The sequence below is a fragment of the Clavelina lepadiformis genome, chromosome 4, assembly GCF_947623445.1.
Source record: "Clavelina lepadiformis chromosome 4, kaClaLepa1.1, whole genome shotgun sequence".
In the NCBI taxonomy this organism is placed as follows: domain Eukaryota; kingdom Metazoa; phylum Chordata; class Ascidiacea; order Aplousobranchia; family Clavelinidae; genus Clavelina; species Clavelina lepadiformis.
This window is the reverse complement of record NC_135243.1, coordinates 14,434,757-14,451,357: the sequence shown is the minus strand read 5'-3', so window position 1 is coordinate 14,451,357 and position 16,601 is coordinate 14,434,757. Positions and strand designations below refer to the sequence as shown.

At 39.8% G+C, this 16,601-nt stretch overlaps 23 non-coding genes and 43 pseudogenes across 23 annotated transcripts; all 66 read left to right on the top strand.

Moving 5' to 3' along the window:
* The first annotated feature begins 23 nt into the window (after positions 1-23).
* On the top strand, positions 24-142 carry LOC143453594 (5S ribosomal RNA). Its single transcript, XR_013115254.1, has one exon. It is a non-coding gene; the product is annotated as a 5S ribosomal RNA (ribosomal RNA).
* A 110-nt stretch (positions 143-252) lies between these two features.
* Positions 253-371, top strand: LOC143456171 (5S ribosomal RNA; annotated as a pseudogene).
* Positions 372-481: 110 nt separating this feature from the next.
* On the top strand, positions 482-590 carry LOC143456256 (5S ribosomal RNA; annotated as a pseudogene).
* Positions 591-700: 110 nt separating this feature from the next.
* LOC143455161 (5S ribosomal RNA) lies at positions 701-819 on the top strand. Its single transcript, XR_013116752.1, has one exon. It is a non-coding gene; the product is annotated as a 5S ribosomal RNA (ribosomal RNA).
* A 110-nt stretch (positions 820-929) lies between these two features.
* LOC143454973 (5S ribosomal RNA) lies at positions 930-1,048 on the top strand. Its single transcript, XR_013116574.1, has one exon. It is a non-coding gene; the product is annotated as a 5S ribosomal RNA (ribosomal RNA).
* A 110-nt stretch (positions 1,049-1,158) lies between these two features.
* On the top strand, positions 1,159-1,277 carry LOC143456010 (5S ribosomal RNA; annotated as a pseudogene).
* Positions 1,278-1,387: 110 nt separating this feature from the next.
* On the top strand, positions 1,388-1,506 carry LOC143455641 (5S ribosomal RNA; annotated as a pseudogene).
* Positions 1,507-1,616: 110 nt separating this feature from the next.
* On the top strand, positions 1,617-1,725 carry LOC143456655 (5S ribosomal RNA; annotated as a pseudogene).
* A 110-nt stretch (positions 1,726-1,835) lies between these two features.
* On the top strand, positions 1,836-1,954 carry LOC143454281 (5S ribosomal RNA). Its single transcript, XR_013115913.1, has one exon. It is a non-coding gene; the product is annotated as a 5S ribosomal RNA (ribosomal RNA).
* Positions 1,955-2,064: 110 nt separating this feature from the next.
* On the top strand, positions 2,065-2,183 carry LOC143455520 (5S ribosomal RNA; annotated as a pseudogene).
* Positions 2,184-2,293: 110 nt separating this feature from the next.
* On the top strand, positions 2,294-2,412 carry LOC143454972 (5S ribosomal RNA). The gene has a single exon (XR_013116573.1). It is a non-coding gene; the product is annotated as a 5S ribosomal RNA (ribosomal RNA).
* A 110-nt stretch (positions 2,413-2,522) lies between these two features.
* Positions 2,523-2,641, top strand: LOC143454304 (5S ribosomal RNA). Its single transcript, XR_013115934.1, has one exon. It is a non-coding gene; the product is annotated as a 5S ribosomal RNA (ribosomal RNA).
* A 110-nt stretch (positions 2,642-2,751) lies between these two features.
* On the top strand, positions 2,752-2,870 carry LOC143453993 (5S ribosomal RNA). The gene has a single exon (XR_013115639.1). It is a non-coding gene; the product is annotated as a 5S ribosomal RNA (ribosomal RNA).
* Positions 2,871-2,980: 110 nt separating this feature from the next.
* On the top strand, positions 2,981-3,099 carry LOC143455624 (5S ribosomal RNA; annotated as a pseudogene).
* A 109-nt stretch (positions 3,100-3,208) lies between these two features.
* Positions 3,209-3,327, top strand: LOC143457067 (5S ribosomal RNA; annotated as a pseudogene).
* Positions 3,328-3,437: 110 nt separating this feature from the next.
* Positions 3,438-3,556, top strand: LOC143453696 (5S ribosomal RNA). The gene has a single exon (XR_013115353.1). It is a non-coding gene; the product is annotated as a 5S ribosomal RNA (ribosomal RNA).
* A 110-nt stretch (positions 3,557-3,666) lies between these two features.
* LOC143455166 (5S ribosomal RNA) lies at positions 3,667-3,785 on the top strand. Its single transcript, XR_013116756.1, has one exon. It is a non-coding gene; the product is annotated as a 5S ribosomal RNA (ribosomal RNA).
* A 110-nt stretch (positions 3,786-3,895) lies between these two features.
* On the top strand, positions 3,896-4,014 carry LOC143456191 (5S ribosomal RNA; annotated as a pseudogene).
* Positions 4,015-4,124: 110 nt separating this feature from the next.
* LOC143455639 (5S ribosomal RNA) lies at positions 4,125-4,243 on the top strand (annotated as a pseudogene).
* Positions 4,244-4,353: 110 nt separating this feature from the next.
* On the top strand, positions 4,354-4,462 carry LOC143457317 (5S ribosomal RNA; annotated as a pseudogene).
* Positions 4,463-4,572: 110 nt separating this feature from the next.
* LOC143455701 (5S ribosomal RNA) lies at positions 4,573-4,691 on the top strand (annotated as a pseudogene).
* Positions 4,692-4,801: 110 nt separating this feature from the next.
* Positions 4,802-4,920, top strand: LOC143456935 (5S ribosomal RNA; annotated as a pseudogene).
* Positions 4,921-5,030: 110 nt separating this feature from the next.
* On the top strand, positions 5,031-5,149 carry LOC143456857 (5S ribosomal RNA; annotated as a pseudogene).
* A 110-nt stretch (positions 5,150-5,259) lies between these two features.
* LOC143455680 (5S ribosomal RNA) lies at positions 5,260-5,378 on the top strand (annotated as a pseudogene).
* A 110-nt stretch (positions 5,379-5,488) lies between these two features.
* LOC143455165 (5S ribosomal RNA) lies at positions 5,489-5,607 on the top strand. Its single transcript, XR_013116755.1, has one exon. It is a non-coding gene; the product is annotated as a 5S ribosomal RNA (ribosomal RNA).
* Positions 5,608-5,717: 110 nt separating this feature from the next.
* Positions 5,718-5,836, top strand: LOC143457208 (5S ribosomal RNA; annotated as a pseudogene).
* Positions 5,837-5,946: 110 nt separating this feature from the next.
* Positions 5,947-6,065, top strand: LOC143455390 (5S ribosomal RNA; annotated as a pseudogene).
* Positions 6,066-6,175: 110 nt separating this feature from the next.
* On the top strand, positions 6,176-6,284 carry LOC143456265 (5S ribosomal RNA; annotated as a pseudogene).
* Positions 6,285-6,394: 110 nt separating this feature from the next.
* LOC143455049 (5S ribosomal RNA) lies at positions 6,395-6,513 on the top strand. The gene has a single exon (XR_013116646.1). It is a non-coding gene; the product is annotated as a 5S ribosomal RNA (ribosomal RNA).
* Positions 6,514-6,623: 110 nt separating this feature from the next.
* On the top strand, positions 6,624-6,742 carry LOC143456415 (5S ribosomal RNA; annotated as a pseudogene).
* Positions 6,743-6,852: 110 nt separating this feature from the next.
* On the top strand, positions 6,853-6,971 carry LOC143454091 (5S ribosomal RNA). The gene has a single exon (XR_013115731.1). It is a non-coding gene; the product is annotated as a 5S ribosomal RNA (ribosomal RNA).
* Positions 6,972-7,081: 110 nt separating this feature from the next.
* Positions 7,082-7,200, top strand: LOC143454601 (5S ribosomal RNA). Its single transcript, XR_013116215.1, has one exon. It is a non-coding gene; the product is annotated as a 5S ribosomal RNA (ribosomal RNA).
* Positions 7,201-7,310: 110 nt separating this feature from the next.
* On the top strand, positions 7,311-7,429 carry LOC143456695 (5S ribosomal RNA; annotated as a pseudogene).
* Positions 7,430-7,539: 110 nt separating this feature from the next.
* Positions 7,540-7,658, top strand: LOC143454970 (5S ribosomal RNA). Its single transcript, XR_013116571.1, has one exon. It is a non-coding gene; the product is annotated as a 5S ribosomal RNA (ribosomal RNA).
* Positions 7,659-7,768: 110 nt separating this feature from the next.
* LOC143455929 (5S ribosomal RNA) lies at positions 7,769-7,887 on the top strand (annotated as a pseudogene).
* Positions 7,888-7,997: 110 nt separating this feature from the next.
* LOC143456103 (5S ribosomal RNA) lies at positions 7,998-8,116 on the top strand (annotated as a pseudogene).
* Positions 8,117-8,226: 110 nt separating this feature from the next.
* Positions 8,227-8,345, top strand: LOC143455160 (5S ribosomal RNA). The gene has a single exon (XR_013116751.1). It is a non-coding gene; the product is annotated as a 5S ribosomal RNA (ribosomal RNA).
* Positions 8,346-8,455: 110 nt separating this feature from the next.
* On the top strand, positions 8,456-8,574 carry LOC143453965 (5S ribosomal RNA). Its single transcript, XR_013115612.1, has one exon. It is a non-coding gene; the product is annotated as a 5S ribosomal RNA (ribosomal RNA).
* Positions 8,575-8,684: 110 nt separating this feature from the next.
* LOC143454201 (5S ribosomal RNA) lies at positions 8,685-8,803 on the top strand. The gene has a single exon (XR_013115836.1). It is a non-coding gene; the product is annotated as a 5S ribosomal RNA (ribosomal RNA).
* A 110-nt stretch (positions 8,804-8,913) lies between these two features.
* Positions 8,914-9,032, top strand: LOC143456002 (5S ribosomal RNA; annotated as a pseudogene).
* A 109-nt stretch (positions 9,033-9,141) lies between these two features.
* On the top strand, positions 9,142-9,260 carry LOC143456782 (5S ribosomal RNA; annotated as a pseudogene).
* Positions 9,261-9,370: 110 nt separating this feature from the next.
* LOC143455648 (5S ribosomal RNA) lies at positions 9,371-9,489 on the top strand (annotated as a pseudogene).
* A 339-nt stretch (positions 9,490-9,828) lies between these two features.
* LOC143454408 (5S ribosomal RNA) lies at positions 9,829-9,947 on the top strand. Its single transcript, XR_013116033.1, has one exon. It is a non-coding gene; the product is annotated as a 5S ribosomal RNA (ribosomal RNA).
* A 110-nt stretch (positions 9,948-10,057) lies between these two features.
* Positions 10,058-10,176, top strand: LOC143456714 (5S ribosomal RNA; annotated as a pseudogene).
* A 110-nt stretch (positions 10,177-10,286) lies between these two features.
* On the top strand, positions 10,287-10,405 carry LOC143456122 (5S ribosomal RNA; annotated as a pseudogene).
* Positions 10,406-10,515: 110 nt separating this feature from the next.
* LOC143454621 (5S ribosomal RNA) lies at positions 10,516-10,634 on the top strand. Its single transcript, XR_013116234.1, has one exon. It is a non-coding gene; the product is annotated as a 5S ribosomal RNA (ribosomal RNA).
* A 110-nt stretch (positions 10,635-10,744) lies between these two features.
* Positions 10,745-10,863, top strand: LOC143455164 (5S ribosomal RNA). Its single transcript, XR_013116754.1, has one exon. It is a non-coding gene; the product is annotated as a 5S ribosomal RNA (ribosomal RNA).
* Positions 10,864-10,973: 110 nt separating this feature from the next.
* Positions 10,974-11,092, top strand: LOC143457045 (5S ribosomal RNA; annotated as a pseudogene).
* A 110-nt stretch (positions 11,093-11,202) lies between these two features.
* LOC143455891 (5S ribosomal RNA) lies at positions 11,203-11,321 on the top strand (annotated as a pseudogene).
* Positions 11,322-11,431: 110 nt separating this feature from the next.
* LOC143456264 (5S ribosomal RNA) lies at positions 11,432-11,540 on the top strand (annotated as a pseudogene).
* Positions 11,541-11,650: 110 nt separating this feature from the next.
* LOC143455563 (5S ribosomal RNA) lies at positions 11,651-11,769 on the top strand (annotated as a pseudogene).
* A 110-nt stretch (positions 11,770-11,879) lies between these two features.
* Positions 11,880-11,998, top strand: LOC143456348 (5S ribosomal RNA; annotated as a pseudogene).
* A 110-nt stretch (positions 11,999-12,108) lies between these two features.
* On the top strand, positions 12,109-12,227 carry LOC143454555 (5S ribosomal RNA). The gene has a single exon (XR_013116172.1). It is a non-coding gene; the product is annotated as a 5S ribosomal RNA (ribosomal RNA).
* Positions 12,228-12,556: 329 nt separating this feature from the next.
* LOC143454552 (5S ribosomal RNA) lies at positions 12,557-12,675 on the top strand. The gene has a single exon (XR_013116169.1). It is a non-coding gene; the product is annotated as a 5S ribosomal RNA (ribosomal RNA).
* Positions 12,676-13,004: 329 nt separating this feature from the next.
* LOC143457413 (5S ribosomal RNA) lies at positions 13,005-13,113 on the top strand (annotated as a pseudogene).
* Positions 13,114-13,441: 328 nt separating this feature from the next.
* LOC143453997 (5S ribosomal RNA) lies at positions 13,442-13,560 on the top strand. The gene has a single exon (XR_013115643.1). It is a non-coding gene; the product is annotated as a 5S ribosomal RNA (ribosomal RNA).
* A 110-nt stretch (positions 13,561-13,670) lies between these two features.
* On the top strand, positions 13,671-13,789 carry LOC143456506 (5S ribosomal RNA; annotated as a pseudogene).
* A 329-nt stretch (positions 13,790-14,118) lies between these two features.
* LOC143456628 (5S ribosomal RNA) lies at positions 14,119-14,237 on the top strand (annotated as a pseudogene).
* Positions 14,238-14,347: 110 nt separating this feature from the next.
* On the top strand, positions 14,348-14,466 carry LOC143456161 (5S ribosomal RNA; annotated as a pseudogene).
* A 329-nt stretch (positions 14,467-14,795) lies between these two features.
* LOC143456626 (5S ribosomal RNA) lies at positions 14,796-14,914 on the top strand (annotated as a pseudogene).
* A 110-nt stretch (positions 14,915-15,024) lies between these two features.
* On the top strand, positions 15,025-15,143 carry LOC143456474 (5S ribosomal RNA; annotated as a pseudogene).
* Positions 15,144-15,253: 110 nt separating this feature from the next.
* On the top strand, positions 15,254-15,372 carry LOC143456462 (5S ribosomal RNA; annotated as a pseudogene).
* Positions 15,373-15,482: 110 nt separating this feature from the next.
* On the top strand, positions 15,483-15,601 carry LOC143455949 (5S ribosomal RNA; annotated as a pseudogene).
* Positions 15,602-15,711: 110 nt separating this feature from the next.
* On the top strand, positions 15,712-15,830 carry LOC143455729 (5S ribosomal RNA; annotated as a pseudogene).
* A 110-nt stretch (positions 15,831-15,940) lies between these two features.
* LOC143457402 (5S ribosomal RNA) lies at positions 15,941-16,049 on the top strand (annotated as a pseudogene).
* Positions 16,050-16,159: 110 nt separating this feature from the next.
* On the top strand, positions 16,160-16,278 carry LOC143455746 (5S ribosomal RNA; annotated as a pseudogene).
* Positions 16,279-16,601: the final 323 nt, after the last annotated feature.

The following is a 16,601-nucleotide window of genomic DNA, read 5'->3' as shown; positions in this document are numbered from 1 at the left end:
GCCATTTTCTTTCATTTGAAATCGCCTACGACCATACCAGGTTGAATAGACCCGATCTCGTTCGATCTCGGAAGTTAAGCAACCTCGGGCCTGGTTAGTACTTGGATGGGTGACCGCCTGGGAATACCGGGTTTTGTAAGCAATTTAGTCATGCAGTAACTTTCAATCAAATTTATAGCAACTATTTGATTTTTTGAATTTCCTATGCAATCGAATTAGAATTGAAAAGGCCATTTTCTTTCATTTGAAATCGCCTACGACCATACCAGTTTGAGTAGACCCGATCTCGTTCGATCTCGGAAGTTAAGCAACTTCGGGCCCTGTTCGTACTTGGATGGGTGACCGCCTGGGAATACCGGGTGTTGTAAGCAATTTAGTCATGCTGTATATTTCAATTAAATATATAGCAACTGTTTGTGATTTTGAATTTCCTATGCAAACGAATTATAATTAAAAAAGCCATTTTCTTTCATTTGAATTCGCCTACGACCATACCAGGTTGAGTAGACCCGATCTCGGAAATTAAGCAACCTCGGGCCCGGTTAGTACTTGGATGGGTGACCGCCTGGGAATACCGGGTGTTGTAAGCATTTTAGTCATGCTGTATATGCCAATTAAAATTATAGCAACTATTTGCGTTTTTAAATTTCGTATGCAATCGAATTAGAAGTGAAAAGACCATTTTCTTTCTTTTGAAATTGCCTACGACCATACCAGGTTGAGTAGACCCGATCTCGTTCGATCTCGGAAGTTAATCAACCTCGGGCCCGGTTAGTACTTGGATGGGTGACCGCCTGGGAATACCGGCTGTTGTAAGCATTTTAGTCATGTTATATATTTCAATTAACTTTTTAGCAACTATTTGCTTTTTTAAATTTCCTATGCAATCGAATTAGAATTGAAATTGCCATTTCCTTTCTTTTGAAATCGCCTACGACCATACCAGGTTGAGCAGACCTGATCTCGTTCGATCTCGGAAGTTAAGCAACCTCGGGCCCTGTTAGTACTTGGATGGGTGACCGCCTGGGAATACCGGGTGGTGTAGGCATTTTAGTCATGCTGTATATTTCAATTAAATTTTTTGCAACTGTTTGCGTTTTTGAATGTCCTATGCAATCGAATTAGAAGTGGAAAGACCATTTTCTTTCTTTTGATATTGCCTACGACCATACCAGGTTGAGTAGACCCGATCTCGTTCGATCTCGGAAGTTAAGTAACCTCGGGCCCTGTTAGTACTTGGATGGGTGACCGCCTGGTAATACCGGGTGTTGTAAGCAGTTTAGTCATGCAGTATCTTTCAATCAAATTTATAGCAACTATTTGATTTTTTGAATTTCCTATGCAATCGAATTAGAATTGAAAAGGCCATTTTCTTTCATTTGAAATCGCCTACGACCATACCAGTTTGAGTAGACCCGATCTCGTTCGATCTCGGAAGTTAAGCAACTTCGGGCCCTGTTAGTACTTGGATGGGTGACCGCCTGGGAATACCGGGTGTTGTAAGCAATTTAGTCATGCTGTATATTTCAATTAAATATATAGCAACTGTTTGTGATTTTGAATTTCCTATGCAAACGAATTATAATTAAAAAAGCCATTTTCTTTCATTTGAATTCGCCTACGACCATACCAGGTTGAGTAGACCCGATCTCGGAAGTTAAGCAACCTCGGGCCCGGTTAGTACTTGGATGGGTGACCGCCTGGGAATACTGGGTGTTGTAAGCATTTTAGTCATGCTGTATATGCCAATTAAAATTATAGCAACTATTTGCGTTTTTGAATTTCGTATGCAGTCGAATTATAATTGAAAAAGCCGTTTTCTTTCATTTGAAATTGCCTACCACCATACCAGGTTGAGTAGACCCGATCTCGTTCGATCTCGGAAGTTAAGCAACCTCGGGCCCGGTTAGTACTTGGATGGGTGACCGCCTGGGAATACCGGGTGTTGTAAGCATTTTAGTCATGCTGTATACTTCAATTAAAATTATAGCAACTATTTGCGTTTTTGAATTTCCTATGCAATCGAATTAGAAGTGGAAAGACCATTTTCTTTCTTTTGAAATTGCCTACGACCATACCAGGTTGAGTAGACCCGATCTCCTTCGATCTCGGAAGTTAATCAACCTCGGGCCCGGTTAGTACTTGGATGGGTGACCGCCTGGGAATACCGGCTGTTGTAAGCATTTTAGTCATGTTATATATTTCAATTAACTTTTTAGCAACTATTTGCTTTTTTAAATTTCATATGCAATCGAATTAGAATTGAAATTGCCATTTCCTTTCTTTTGAAATCGCCTACGACCATACCAGGTTGAGCAGACCTGATCTCGTTCGATCTCGGAAGTTAAGCAACCTCGGGCCCTGTTAGTACTTGGATGGGTGACCGCCTGGGAATACCGGGTGGTGTAGGCATTTTAGTCATGCTGTATATTTCAATAAAATTTTTTGCAACTGTTTGCGTTTTTGAATGTCCTATGCAATCGAATTAGAATTGAAAAGGCCATTTTCTTCCTTTTGAAAATGTCTACGACCATACCAGGTTGAGTAGACCCGATCTCGTTCGATCTCGGAAGTTAAGCAACCTCGGGCCCGGTTAGTACTTGGTTGGGTGACCGCCTGGGAATACCGGGTGCTGTAAACATTTTAGTCATGCTGTATATTTCAATTAAATTTATAGCAACAATTTGATTATTTGAATTTCCTATGCAATCGAATTATAATTTAAAAAGCCATTTTCTTTCTTTTGAAATCGCCTACGACCATACCAGGTTGAGCAGACCTGATCTCATTCGATCTCGGAAGTTAAGCAATCTCGGGCCCGGTTAGTACTTGGATGGGTGACCGCCTGGGAATACCGGGTGTTGTAAGCATTTTAGTCATGCTGTATACTTCAATTAAATTTATAACATCTGTTTGCCATTTTGAATTTCCTATGCAATCGAATTAGAATTCATAAGGCCATTTTCTTTCTTTTGAAATCACCTACGACCATACCAGGTTGAGTATACCCGATCTCGTTCGATCTCGGAATTTAAGCAACCACGGGCCCGGTTAGTATTTGAATGGGTGACCGCCTGGGAATACCGGGTGCTGTAAGCATTTTAGTCATGCTGTATATTTCAATTAAATTTTTAGCAACAATTTGCTTTTTTTATTTCCTATGCAATCGAATTAGAATTGAAATTGCCATTTTATTTCTTTTGAAATCGCCTACGACCATACCCGGTTGAGAAGACCTGACCTTGTTCGATCTCGGAAGTTAAGCAACCTCGGGCCCGGTTAGTACTTGGATGGGTGATCGCCTGGGAATAGTGGGTGCTGTAAGCATTTTAGTCATGCTGTATATTTCAATCAAGTTTATAACAACTACTTGCTTTTTTGAATTTCCTATGCAATCGAATTAGAAGTGGAAAGACCATTTTCTTTCTTTTGCTTTTGCCTACGACCATACCAGGTTGAGTAGACCCGATCTCGTTCGATCTCGGAAGTTAAGTAACCTCGGGCCCGGTTAGTACTTGGATGGGTGACCGCCTGGGAATACCGGGTGTTGTAAGCATTTTAGTCATGCTGTATATTTCAATTAAATTTATAACATCTGTTTGCGTTTTTGAATTTCCTATGCAATCGAATTAGAATTGAAAACGCCATTTTCTTTCTTTTGAAATCACCTACTACCATACCAGGTTGAGTAGACCCGATCTCGTCTGATCTCGGAAGTTAAGCAACCTCGGGCCCGGTTAGTACTTGGATGGGTGACCGCCTGGGAATACCGGGTGCTGTAAGCATTTTAGTCATGCTGTATATTTCAATCAAATTTATAGCAACTATTTGATTTTTTGAATTTCCTATGCAATCGAATTAGAATTGAAAAGGCCATTTTCTTTCATTTGAAATCGCCTACGACCATACCAGTTTGAATAGACCCGATCTCGTTCGATCTCGGAAGTTAAGCAACTTCGGGCCCTGTTAGTACTTGGATGGGTGACCGCCTGGTAATACCGGGTGTTGTAAGCAGTTTAGTCATGCTGTAACTTTCAATCAAATTTATAGCAACTATTTGATTTTTTGAATTTCCTATGCAATCGAATTAGAATTGAAAAGGCCCTTTTCTTTCATTTGAAATCGCCTACGACCATACCAGTTTGAGTAGACCCGATCTCGTTCGATCTCGGAAGTTAAGCAACTTCGGGCCCTGTTAGTACTTGGATGGGTGACCGCCTGGGAATACCGGGTGTTGTAAGCAATTTAGTCATGCTGTATATTTCAATTAAATATATAGCAACTGTTTGTGATTTTGAATTTCCTATGCAAACGATATATAATTAAAAAAGCCATTTTCTTTCATTTGAATTCGCCTACGACCATACCAGGTTGAGTAGACCCGATCACGGAAGTTAAGCAACCTCGGGCCCGGTTAGTACTTGGATGGGTGACCGCCTGGGAATAGTGGGTGGTGTAAGCATTTTAGTCATGATGTATATTTCAATCAAATTTTTAGCAAGTATTTGCTTTTTTGAATTTCCTATGCAATCGAATTAGAATTGAAAAGGCCATTTTCTTACTTTTGAAATTGCCTACGACCATACCAGGTTGAGCAGTCCCGATCTCGTTCGATCTAGGAAGTTAAGCAAACTCGGGCCCGGTTAGTACTTGGATGGGTGACCGCCTGGGAATACCGGGTGTTGTAAGCATTTTAGTCATGCTGTATACTTCAATTAAATTTATAACATCTGTTTGCCTTTTTGAATTTCCTATGCAATCGAATTAGAATTGAAAAGTCCATTTTCTTTCTTTTGAAATCACCTACGACCATACCAGGTTGAGTAGACCCGATCTCGTTCGATCTCGGAAGTCAAGCAACCTCGGGGCCGGTTTGTACTTGGATGGGTGACCGCCTGGGAATACCGTGTGTTATAAGCATTTTAGTCATGCTGTATATTTCAATTAAATTTTTAGCAACTATTTGCTTTTTTGAATTTCCTATGCAATCCAATTAGAATTCATAAGGCCATTTTCTTTCTTTTGAGATCACCTACGACGATACCAGGTTGAGTAGACCCGATCTCGTTCGATCTCGGAAGTTAAGCAACCTCGGGCCCGGTTAGTACTTGGATGTGTGATTGCCTGGTAATTTCGGGTGTTGTAAGCATTTTAGTCATGCTGTATATTTCAATCAAATTTATAACAACTACTTGCTTTTTTGAATTTCCTATGCAATCGAATTAGAAGTGGAAAGACCATTTTCTTTCTTTTGATATTGCCTACGACCATACCATGTTGAGTAGACCCGATCTTGTTCGATCTCGGAAGTCAAGCAACCTCGGGCCCGGTTAGTACTTGGATGGGTGACCGCCTGGGAATACCGGGTGTTGTAAGCATTTTAGTCATGCTGTATATTTCAATTAAATTTATAACATCTGTTTGCGTTTTTGAATTTCCTATGCAATCGAATTAGAATTGAAAAAGCCATTTTCTTTCTTTTGAAATCACCTACTACCATACCAGGTTGAGTAGACCCGATCTCGTCTGATCTCGGAAGTTAAGCAACCTCGGGCCCGGTTAGTACTTGGATGGGTGACCGCCTGGGAATACCGGGTGCTGTAAGCATTTTAGTCATGCTGTATATTTCAATTAAATTTTTAGCAAGTATTTGCTTTTTTGAATTTCCTATGCAATCGAATTAGAATTGAAAAGGCCATTTTCTTTCATTTGAAATCGCCCACGACCATACCAGGTTGAGTAGACCTGATCTCGTTCGATCTCGGAGGTTAAGCAACCTCGGGCCCGGTTAGTACTTGGATGTATGATTGCCTGGTAATACCGGGTGTTGTAAGCATTTTAGTCATGCTGTATATTTCAATTAAATTTTTAGCAAGTATTTGCTTTTTTGAATTTCCTATGCAATCGAATTAGAATTGAAAAGGCCATTTTCTTTCATTTGAAATTGCTTACGACCATACCAGTTTGAGTAGACCCGATCTGGTTCGATCTCGGAAGTTAAGCAACCTCGGGCCTTGTTAGTACTTGGATGGGTGACCGCCTGGGAACACCGGGTGTTGTAAGCAATTTAGTCATGCTGTATATTTCAATTAAATATATAGCAACTGTTTGTGATTTTGAATTTCCTATGCAAACGAATTATAATTAAAAAAACCATTTTCTTTCATTTGAATTCGCCTACGACCATACCAGGTTGAGTAGACCCGATCTCGGAAGTTAAGCAACCTCGGGCCCGGTTAGTACTTGGATGGGTGACCGCCTGGGAATACCGGGTGTTGTAAGCATTTTAGTCATGCTGTATATGCCAATTAAAATTATAGCAACTATTTGCTTTTTTGAATTTCCTATGCAGTCGAATTATAATTGAAAAATCCGTTTTCTTTCATTTAAAATTGCCTACCACCATACCAGGTTGAGTAGACCCGATCTCGTTCGATCTCGGAAGGTAAGCAACCTCGGGCCCGGTTAGTACTTGGATGGGTGACCGCCTGGGAATACCGGGTGTTGTAAGCACTTTAGTCATGCTGTATATTTCAAATAAATATATAGCAACTATTTGCTTTTTTGAATTTCCTATGCAATCCAATTTGAATTGAAAAGGCCATTTTCTTTCATTTGAAATCGCCTACGACCATAACAGGTTGAGTAGACCCGATCTCGTTCGATCTCGGAATTTAAGCAACCTTGGGCACGGTTAGTACTTCAATGGGTGACCGCCAGGAAATACCGAGTGTTGTAAGCATTTTAGTCATGCTGTATATTTCTATCTAATTTATAGCAACTATTTGCTTTTTTGAATTTCCTATGCAATCGAATCAGAATTGAAGAGGCCATTTTCTTTCATTTGAAATCGCCTACGACAATATCAGGTTGAGTAGACCCGATCTCGTTCGATCTCGGAAGTTAAGCAACCTTGGGCCCGGTTAGTACTTGGATGGGTGACCGCCTGGGAATACCGGGTGTTGTAAGCATTTTAGTCATGCTGTATATTTCAATTATTTTTATAGCAATTCTTTGCGTTTTTGTATTTCTTATGCAATCGAATTATAATTAAAAAAGCCATTTTCTTTCTTTTAAAATTGCCTACGACCATACCAGGTTGAGTAGACTCGATCTCGTTCGATCTCGGAAGTTAAGCAACCTCGGGCCCGGTTAGTACTTGGATGGGTGACCGTCTTGGAATACCGGGTGTTGTAAGCATTTTTTCCATGCTGTATATTTCAATTAAATTTATAGCAATTGTTTGAGTTTTTAAATTTCCTATGCAATCGAATTAGAAGTGGAAAGACCATTTTCTTTCTTTTGAAATTGCCTACGACCATACCAGGTTGAGTAGACCCGATCTCCTTCGATCTCGGAAGTTATTCAACCTCGGGCCCGGTTAGTACTTGGATGGGTGACCGACTGGGAATACCGGCTGTTGTAAGCATTTTAGTCATGTTATATATTTCAATTAACTTTTTAGCAACTATTTGCTTTTTTGAATTTCCTATGCAATCGAATTAGAATTGAAATTGCCATTTCCTTTCTTTTGAAATCGCCTACGACCATACCAGGTTGAGCAGACCTGATCTCGTTCGATCTCGGAAGTTAAGCAACCTCGGGCCCTGTTAGTACTTGGATGGGTGACCGCCTGGGAATACCGGGTGGTGTAGGCATTTTAGTCATGCTGTATATTTCAATTAAATTTTTTGCAACTGTTTGCGTTTTTGAATGTCCTATGCAATCGAATTAGAATTGAAAAGGCCATTTTCTTTCATTTGAAATCGCCTACGAGCATACCAGGTTGAGTAGACCCGATCTCGTTCGATCTCGGAAGTTAAGCAACCTCGGGACCGGTTAGTACTTGGATGGGTGACTGCCTGGGAATACCGGGTGTTGTAAGCATTTTAGTCGTGCTGTATACTTCAATTAAATTTATAACATCTGTTTGCCTTTTTAAATTTCTTATGCAATCGAATTAGAATTCATACGGCCATTTTCTTTCTTTTGAGATCACCTACGACCATACCAGGTCGAGTAGACCCGATCTCGTTCGATCTCGGAAGTTAAGCAAACTCGGGCCCGGTTAGTACTTGAATGGGTGACCGCCTGGGAATACCGGGTGCTGTAAGCATTTTAGTCATTCTGTATATTTCAATTAAATTTTTAGCAACAATTTGCTTATTTTAATTTCCTATGCAATCGAATTAGAATTGAAAAAGCCATTTCCTTTCTTTTGAAATCGCCTACGACCATACCCGGTTGAGAAGACCTGATCTCGTTCGATCTCGGAAGTTAAGCAACCTCGGGCCCTGTTAGTACTTGGATGGGTGACCGCCTGGGAATACCGGGTGTTGTAAGCATTTTAGTCATGCTGTATATTTCAATCAAATTTATAACAACTATTTGCTTTTTTAAATTTCCTATGCAATCGAATAAGATATGGAAAGACTATTTTCTTCCTTTTGAAATTGTCTACGACCATACCAGGTTGAGTAGACCCGATCTCGTTCGATCTCGGAAGTTAAGCAACCTCGGGCCCGGTTAGTACTTGGATGGGTGACCGCCTGGGAATACCGGGTGCTGTAAACATTTTAGTCATGCTGTATATTTCAATTAAATTTATAGCAACTATTTGCTTTTTTGAATTTCCTATGCAATCGAATTATAATTTAAAAAGCCATTTTCTTTCTTTTGAAATCGCCTACGACCATACCAGGTTGAGCAGACCTGATCTCGTTCGATCTCGGAAGTTAAGCAATCTCGGGCCCGGTTAGTACTTGGATGGGTGACCGCCTGGGAATACCGGGTGTTGTAAGCATTTTAGTCATGCTGTATACTTCAATTAAATTTATAACATCTGTTTGCCATTTTGAACTTCCTATACAATCGAATTAGAATTCATAAGGCCATTTTCTTTCTTTTGAAATCACCTCCGACCATACCAGGTTGAGTATACCCGATCTCGTTCGATCTCGGAATTTAAGCAACCACGGGCCCGGTTAGTATTTGAATGGGTGACCGCCTGGGAATACCGGGTGTTGTAAGCATTTTAGTCATGCTGTATATTTCAATTAAATTTTTAGCAACAATTTGCTTTTTTTATTTCCTATGCAATCGAATTAGAATTGAAATTGCCATTTTATTTCTTTTGAAATCGCCTACGACCATACCCGGTTGAGAAGACCTGACCTCGTTCGATCTCGGAAGTTAAGCAACCTCGGGCCCGGTTAGTACTTGGATGGGTGATCGCCTGGGAATAGTGGGTGCTGTAAGCATTTTAGTCATGCTGTATATTTCGATTGAATTTTTAGCAACTATTTGTATTTTTGAATTTCCTATGCAATCGAATTAGAATTGAAAAGGCCATTTTCTTTCTTTTGAAATTGCCTACGACCATACCAGGTTGAGTAGACCTGATCTCGTTCGATCTCGGAAGTTAAGCAACCTCGGGCGCGGTTAGTACTTGGATGGGTGACCGCCTGGAAATACCGGGTGTTGTAAGCATTTTAGTCATGCTGTATATTTCAATTAAATTTATAGCAACTGTTGGCTTTTTTGAATGTCCTATGCAATCGAATTAGAATTGGAAAGACCATTTTCTTTCATTTGAAATCGCCTACGACCATACATGGTTGAGTAGACCCGATCTCGTTCCTTCTCCGAAGTTAAGCAACCTCGGGCCCTGTTAGTACTTGGATGGGTGATCGCCTGGGAATAGTGGGTGGTGTAAGCATTTTAGTCATGCTGTATATTTCAATCAAATTTTTAGCAAGTATTTGCTTTTTTGAATTTCCTATGCAATCGAATTAGAATTGAAAAGGCCATTTTCTTACTTTTGAAATTGCCTACGACCATACCAGGTTGAGTAGTCCCGATCTCGTTCGATCTCGGAAGTTAAGCAAACTCGGGCCCGGTTAGTACTTGGATGGGTGACCGCCTGGGAATACCGGGTGTTGTAAGCATTTTAGTCATGCTGTATACTTCAATTAAATTTATAATATCTGTTTGCCTTTTTGAATTTCCTATGCAATCGAATTAGAATTGAAAAGTCCATTTTCTTTCTTTTGAAATCGCCTACGACCATACCAGGTTGAGTAGACCCGATCTCGTTCGATCTCGGAAGTCAAGCAACCTCGGGGCCGGTTTGTACTTGGATGGGTGACCGCCTGGGAATACCGTGTGTTATAAGCATTTTAGTCATGCTGTATATTTCAATTAAATTTTTAGCAACTATTTGCTTTTTTGAATTTCCTATGCAATCCAATTAGAATTCATAAGGACATTTTCTTTCTTTTGAAATTGCTTACGACGATACCAGGTTGAGTAGACCCGATCTCGTTCGATCTCGGAAGTTAAGCAACCTCGGGCCCGGTTAGTACTTGGATGTGTGATTGCCTGGTAATTTCGGGTGTTGTAAGCATTTTAGTCATGCTGTATATTTCAATCAAATTTATAACAACTAATAGCTTTTTTGAATTTCCTATGCAATCGAATTAGAAGTGGAAAGACCATTTTCTTTCTTTTGATATTGCCTACGACCATACCAGGTTGAGTAGACCCGATCTTGTTCGATCTCGGAAGTCAAGCAACCTCGGGCCCGGTTAGTACTTGGATGGGTGACCGCCTGGGAATACCGGGTGTTGTAAGCATTTTAGTCATGCTGTATATTTCAATTAAATTTATAACATCTGTTTGCGTTTTTGAATTTCCTATGCAATCGAATTAGAATTGAAAAAGCCATTTTCTTTCTTTTGAAATCACCTACTACCATACCAGGTTGAGTAGACCCGATCTCGTCTGATCTCGGAAGTTAAGCAACCTCGGGCCCGGTTAGTACTTGGATGGGTGACCGCCTGGGAATACCGGGTGCTGTAAGCATTTTAGTCATGCTGTATATTTCAATTAATTTTTTAGCAACTATTTGCTTTTTTGAATTTCCTATGCAATCGAATTAGAATTGAAAAGGCCATTTTCTTTCATTTGAAATCGCCCACGACCATACCAGGTTGAGTAGACCTGATCTCGTTCGATCTCGGAGGTTAAGCAACCTCGGGCCCGGTTAGTACTTGGATGTGTGATTGCCTGGTAATACCGGGTGTTGTAAGCATTTTAGTCATGCTGTAACTTTCAATCAAAATTATAGCAACTATTTGATTTTTTGAATTTCCTATGCAAACGAATTAGAATTGAAAAGGCCATTTTTATTCATTTGAAATCGCCTACGACCATACCAGTTTGAGTAGACCCGATCTGGTTCGATCTCGGAAGTTAAGCAACCTCGGGCCTTGTTAGTACTTGGATGGGTGACCGCCTGGGAATACCGGGTGTTGTAAGCAATTTAGTCATGCTGTATATTTCAATTAAATATATAGCAACTGTTTGTGATTTTGAATTTCCTATGCAAACGAATTATAATTAAAAAAGCCATTTTCTTTCATTTGAATTCGCCTACGACCATACCAGGTTGAGTAGACCCGATCTCGGAAGTTAAGCAACCTCGGGCCCGGTTAGTACTTGGATGGGTGACCGCCTGGGAATACCGGGTGTTGTAAGCATTTTAGTCATGCTGTATATGCCAATTAAAATTATAGCAACTATTTGCTTTTTTGAATTTCCTATGCAGTCGAATTATAATTGAAAAATCCGTTTTCTTTCATTTGAAATTGCCTACCACCATACCAGGTTGAGTAGCCCCGATCTCGTTCGATCTCGGAAGGTAAGCAACCTCGGGCCCGGTTAGTACTTGGATGGGTGACCGCCTGGGAATACCGGGTGTTGTAAGCACTTTAGTCATGCTGTATATTTCAAATAAATATATAGCAATTATTTGCTTTTTTGAATTTCCTATGCAATCCAATTTGAATGGAAAAAGCCATTTTCTTTCATTTGAAATCGCCTACGACCATAGCAGGTTGAGTAGACCCGATCTCGTTCGATCTCGGAATTTAAGCAACCTTGGGCCCGGTTAGTACTTCAATGGGTGACCGCCAGGAAATACCGAGTGTTGTAAGCATTTTAGTCATGCTGTATATTTCTATCTAATTTATAGCAATTCTTTGCGTTTTTGTATTTCCTATGCAATCGAATTTTAATTAAAAAAGCCATTTTCTTTCTTTTGAAATTGCCTACGACCATACCAGGTTGAGTAGACTCGATCTCGTTCGATCTCGGAAGTTAAGCAACCTCGGGCCCGGTTAGTACTTGGATGGGTGACCGTCTTGGAAGACCGGGTGTTGTAAGCATTTTACCCATGCTGTATATTTCAATTAAATTTATAGCAATTGTTTGAGTTTTTGAATTTCCTATGCAATCGAATTAGAATTGAAAAACCCATTTTCTTTCATTTGAATACACCTACGACCACACCAAGTTGAGTAGATACGATCTCGGAATTTAAGCAACCTCGGGCCCGGTTAGTACTTGGATGGGTGACCGCCTGGGAATAGTGGGTGCTGTAAGCATTTTAGTCATGCTGTAGTTTTCAATTAAATTTTTAGCAACTATTTGCTTTTTTGAATGTCCTATGCAATCTAATTAGAATTGAAAAGGCCATTTTTATTCATTTGAAATCGCCTACGACCATACCAGGTTGAGTAGACCCGATCTCGTTCGATCTCGGAAGTTAAGCAACCTCGGGCCCGGTTAGTACTTGGATGGGTGACCGCCAGGGAATACCGGGTGATGTAAGCAATTTAGTCATGCTGTATATTTCAATCAAATTAATAACAACTATTCTCTTTTTTGAATTTCCTATGCAATCGAAATAGAATTAAAAAAGCCATTTTCTTTCATTTGAAATCGCCTACGACCATAACAGGTTGAGTAGACCTGATCTCGGAAGTTAAGCAACCTCGGGCCCGGTTAGTACTTGGATGGGTGTTTGCCTGGGAATACCGGGTGCTATAAGCATTTTAGTCATGCTGTATATTTCAATTAAATTTTTATCAACTATTTGCTTTTTTGAATTTCCTATGCAATCGAATTATAATTGAAAAGGCCATTTTCTTTCTTTTGAATTCACCTACGACCATACCAGGTTGAGTAGACCCGATCTCGGAAGTTAAGCAACCTCGGACCCGGTTAGTACTTGGATGGGTGACCGCCTGGGAATACCGGGTGCTAAAAGCATTTTAGTCATGCTGTATATTTCAATTAAATTTTTATCAACTATTTGCTTTTTTAAATTTACTATGCAATCGAATTATAATTAAAAAAGCCATTTTCTTTCATTTGAAAACGCCTACGACCATACCAGGTTGAGTAGACCCGATCTCGAAAATAAGCAACCTCGGGCCCGGTTAGTACTTAGATGGGTGTTTGCCTGGTAATACCGGGTGTTGTAAGCATTTTAGTCATGCTGTATCTTTCAATCAAATTTATAGCAACTATTTGCTTTTTTGAATGTCCTATGCAATCGAATTAGAATCGGAAAGGCCATTTTTTTTCTTTTGAAATCGCCTACGACCATACCAGGTTGAGTAGACCCGATCTCGTTCGATTTCGGAAGTTAAGCAACCTCGGGCCCGGTTAGTACTTGGATGGGTGACCGCCTGGGAATACCGGGTGTTGTAAGCATTTTAGTCATGCTGTATATTTCAATTATTTTTATAGCAACTCTTTGCGTTTTTGTATTTCTTATGCAATCGAATTATAATTAAAAAAGCCATTTTCTTTCTTTTGAAATTGCCTACGACCATACCAGGTTGAGCAGACCTGATCTCGTTCGATCTCGGAAGTTAAGCAACCTCGGGCCCGGTTAATACTTGGATGGGTGACCGTCTGGAAATATCGGGTGTTATAAGCAATTTAGTCATGCTGTATATTTCAAATAAATTAGTAGCAACTGTTTGTGATTTTGATTATCCTATGCAATCGAATTAGAATTAAAAAAGCCATTTTCTTTCATTTGAAAACGCCTACGACCATACTAGGTTGAATAGACCCGCTCTTGGAAGTTATTCAACCTCGGACCCGGTTAGTACTTGGATGGGTGATTGCCTGGTAATACCGGTTGTTGTAAGCATTTTAGTCATGCTGTATCTTTCAATCAAATTTATTGCAACTATTTGCTTATTTGAATTATATATGCAATCTAATTAGAATTTAAAAGGCCATTTTCTTTCATTTGAAATCGCCTACGACCACACCAGGTTGGGTAGACCCGATCTCGTTCGATCTCGGAAGTTAAGCAACCTCGGGCCCTGTTAGTTCTTGGATGGGTGACCGCCTGGGAATACAAAATGTTGTAAGCATTTTAGTCATGCTGTATATTTCAATCAAATTTATACCAACTATTTGCTTTTTTGAATTTCCTATGCAAACGAAATAGAATTGGAAAGACCATTTTCTTTCATTTGAAATCGCCTACGACCATACCAGGTTGAGTAGACCCGATCTCGTTCGATCTCGGAAGTTAAGCAACCTCGGGCCCGGTTAATACTTGGATGGGTGACCGTCTGGAAATATCGGGTGTTATAAGCAATTTAGTCATGCTGTATATTTCAATTAAATTAGTAGCAACTGTTTGTGATTTTGATTATCCTATGCAATCGAATTAGAATTAAAAAAGCCATTTTCTTTCATTTGAAAACGCCTACGACCATACTAGGTTGAATAGACCCGCTCTTGGAAGTTATTCAACCTCGGACCCGGTTAGTACTTGGATGGGTGATTGCCTGGTAATACCGGTTGTTGTAAGCATTTTAGTCATGCTGTATCTTTCAATCAAATTTATTGCAACTATTTGCTTATTTGAATTATATATGCAATCTAATTAGAATTTAAAAGGCCATTTTCTTTCATTTGAAATCGCCTACGACCACACCAGGTTGAGTAGACCCGATCTCGTTCGATCTCGGAAGTTAAGCAACCTCGGGCCCTGTTAGTTCTTGGATGGGTGACCGCCTGGGAATACAAAATGTTGTAAGCATTTTAGTCATGCTGTATATTTCAATCAAATTTATACCAACTATTTGCTTTTTTGAATTTCCTATGCAAACGAAATAGAATTGGAAAGACCATTTTCTTTCATTTGATATCGCCTACGACCATACCAGGTTGAGTAGACCCGATCTCGTTCGATCTCGGAAGTTAAGCAACCTCGGGCCCGGTTAGTACTTGGATTAGTGACCGCGTGGGAATACAGGGTGTTGTAAGCATTTTAGTCATGCTGTATATTTCAATTATTTTTATAGCAACTATTTGCGTTTTTGTATTTCTTATGCAATCGAATTATAAGTAAAAAAGCCATTTTCTTTCTTTTGAAATTGCCTACGACCATACCAAGTTGAGTAGACCCGATCTCGTTCGATCTCGGAAGTTTAGCAACCTCGGGTCCGGTTAGTACTTGGATGGGTGACCGCCTGGGAATACCGGGTGTTATAAGCAATTTAGTCATGCTGTATATTTCAATTAAATTAATCGCAACAGTTTGTGGTTTTGAATTTCCTATGCAATAGAATTAGAATTGAAAAGGCCATTTTCTTTCATTTGAAATCACCTACGACCATATCAGGTTGAGTAGACCCGATCTCGTTCGATCTCGGAAGTTAAGCAACCTCGGGCCCGGTTAGTACTTGGATAGGTGACCGCCTGGGAATACCGGGTGTTATAAGCATTTTAGTCATGCTGTATATTTCAATTAAATTTTTATCAACTATTTGCTTTTTTGAATTTCCTATGCAATCGAATTAGAATTGAAAAAGCCATTTTCTTTCTTTTGAAGTCGCCTACGACCATACCAGGTTGAGCAGACCTGATCTCGTTCGATCTCGAAAGTTAAGCAACCTCGGGCCCGGTTAGTACTTGGATGGGTGAACGCCTGGGAAAACCGGGTGTTGTAAGCATTTTAGTCATGCTGTTTATTTCAATTAAATTTATAGCAACTGTTTGTGGTTTTTAATATCCTATGCAATAGAATTATAATTAAAAAAGCCATTTTCTTTCATTTGAAATCGCCTTTGACCATACCAGGTTGAGTAGACCCGATCTCGGAAGTTAAGCAACCTCGGGCCCGGTTAGTACTTGGATGGGTGATTGCCTGGTAATACCGGGTGTTGTAAGCATTTTAGTCATGCTGTATCTTACAATCAAATTTATAGCAACTATTTGCTTTTTTGAATGTCCTATGCAATCTAATTAGAATTGAAAAGGCCATTTTCTTTCATTTGAAATCGCCTACGACCATAACAGGTTGAGTATACCCGATCTCGTTCGATCTCAGAAGTTAAGCAACCTCGGGCCCGGTTAGTACTTGGATGGGTGACCGCCAGGGAATACCGGGTGTTGTAAACAATTTAGTCATGCTGTATATTTCAATTAAATATATAGCAACTTTTGGTGATTTTGAATTTCCTATGCAAACGAATTATAATTAAAAAAGCCATTTTCTTTCATTTGAAATCGCCTACGACCATACCAGGTTGAGTAGACTCGTTTTCTGAAATTAAGCAACCTCGGGCCCGGTTAGTACTTGGATGGGTGACAGCCTGGCAATACCGGGTGTTGAAAGCATTTTAGTCATGCTGTATACTTCCATCAAATTTATAGCAACTATTTCCTTATTTGAATTTCCTATGCAATCGAATCAGAATTGAAATTGCCATTTTCTTTCATTT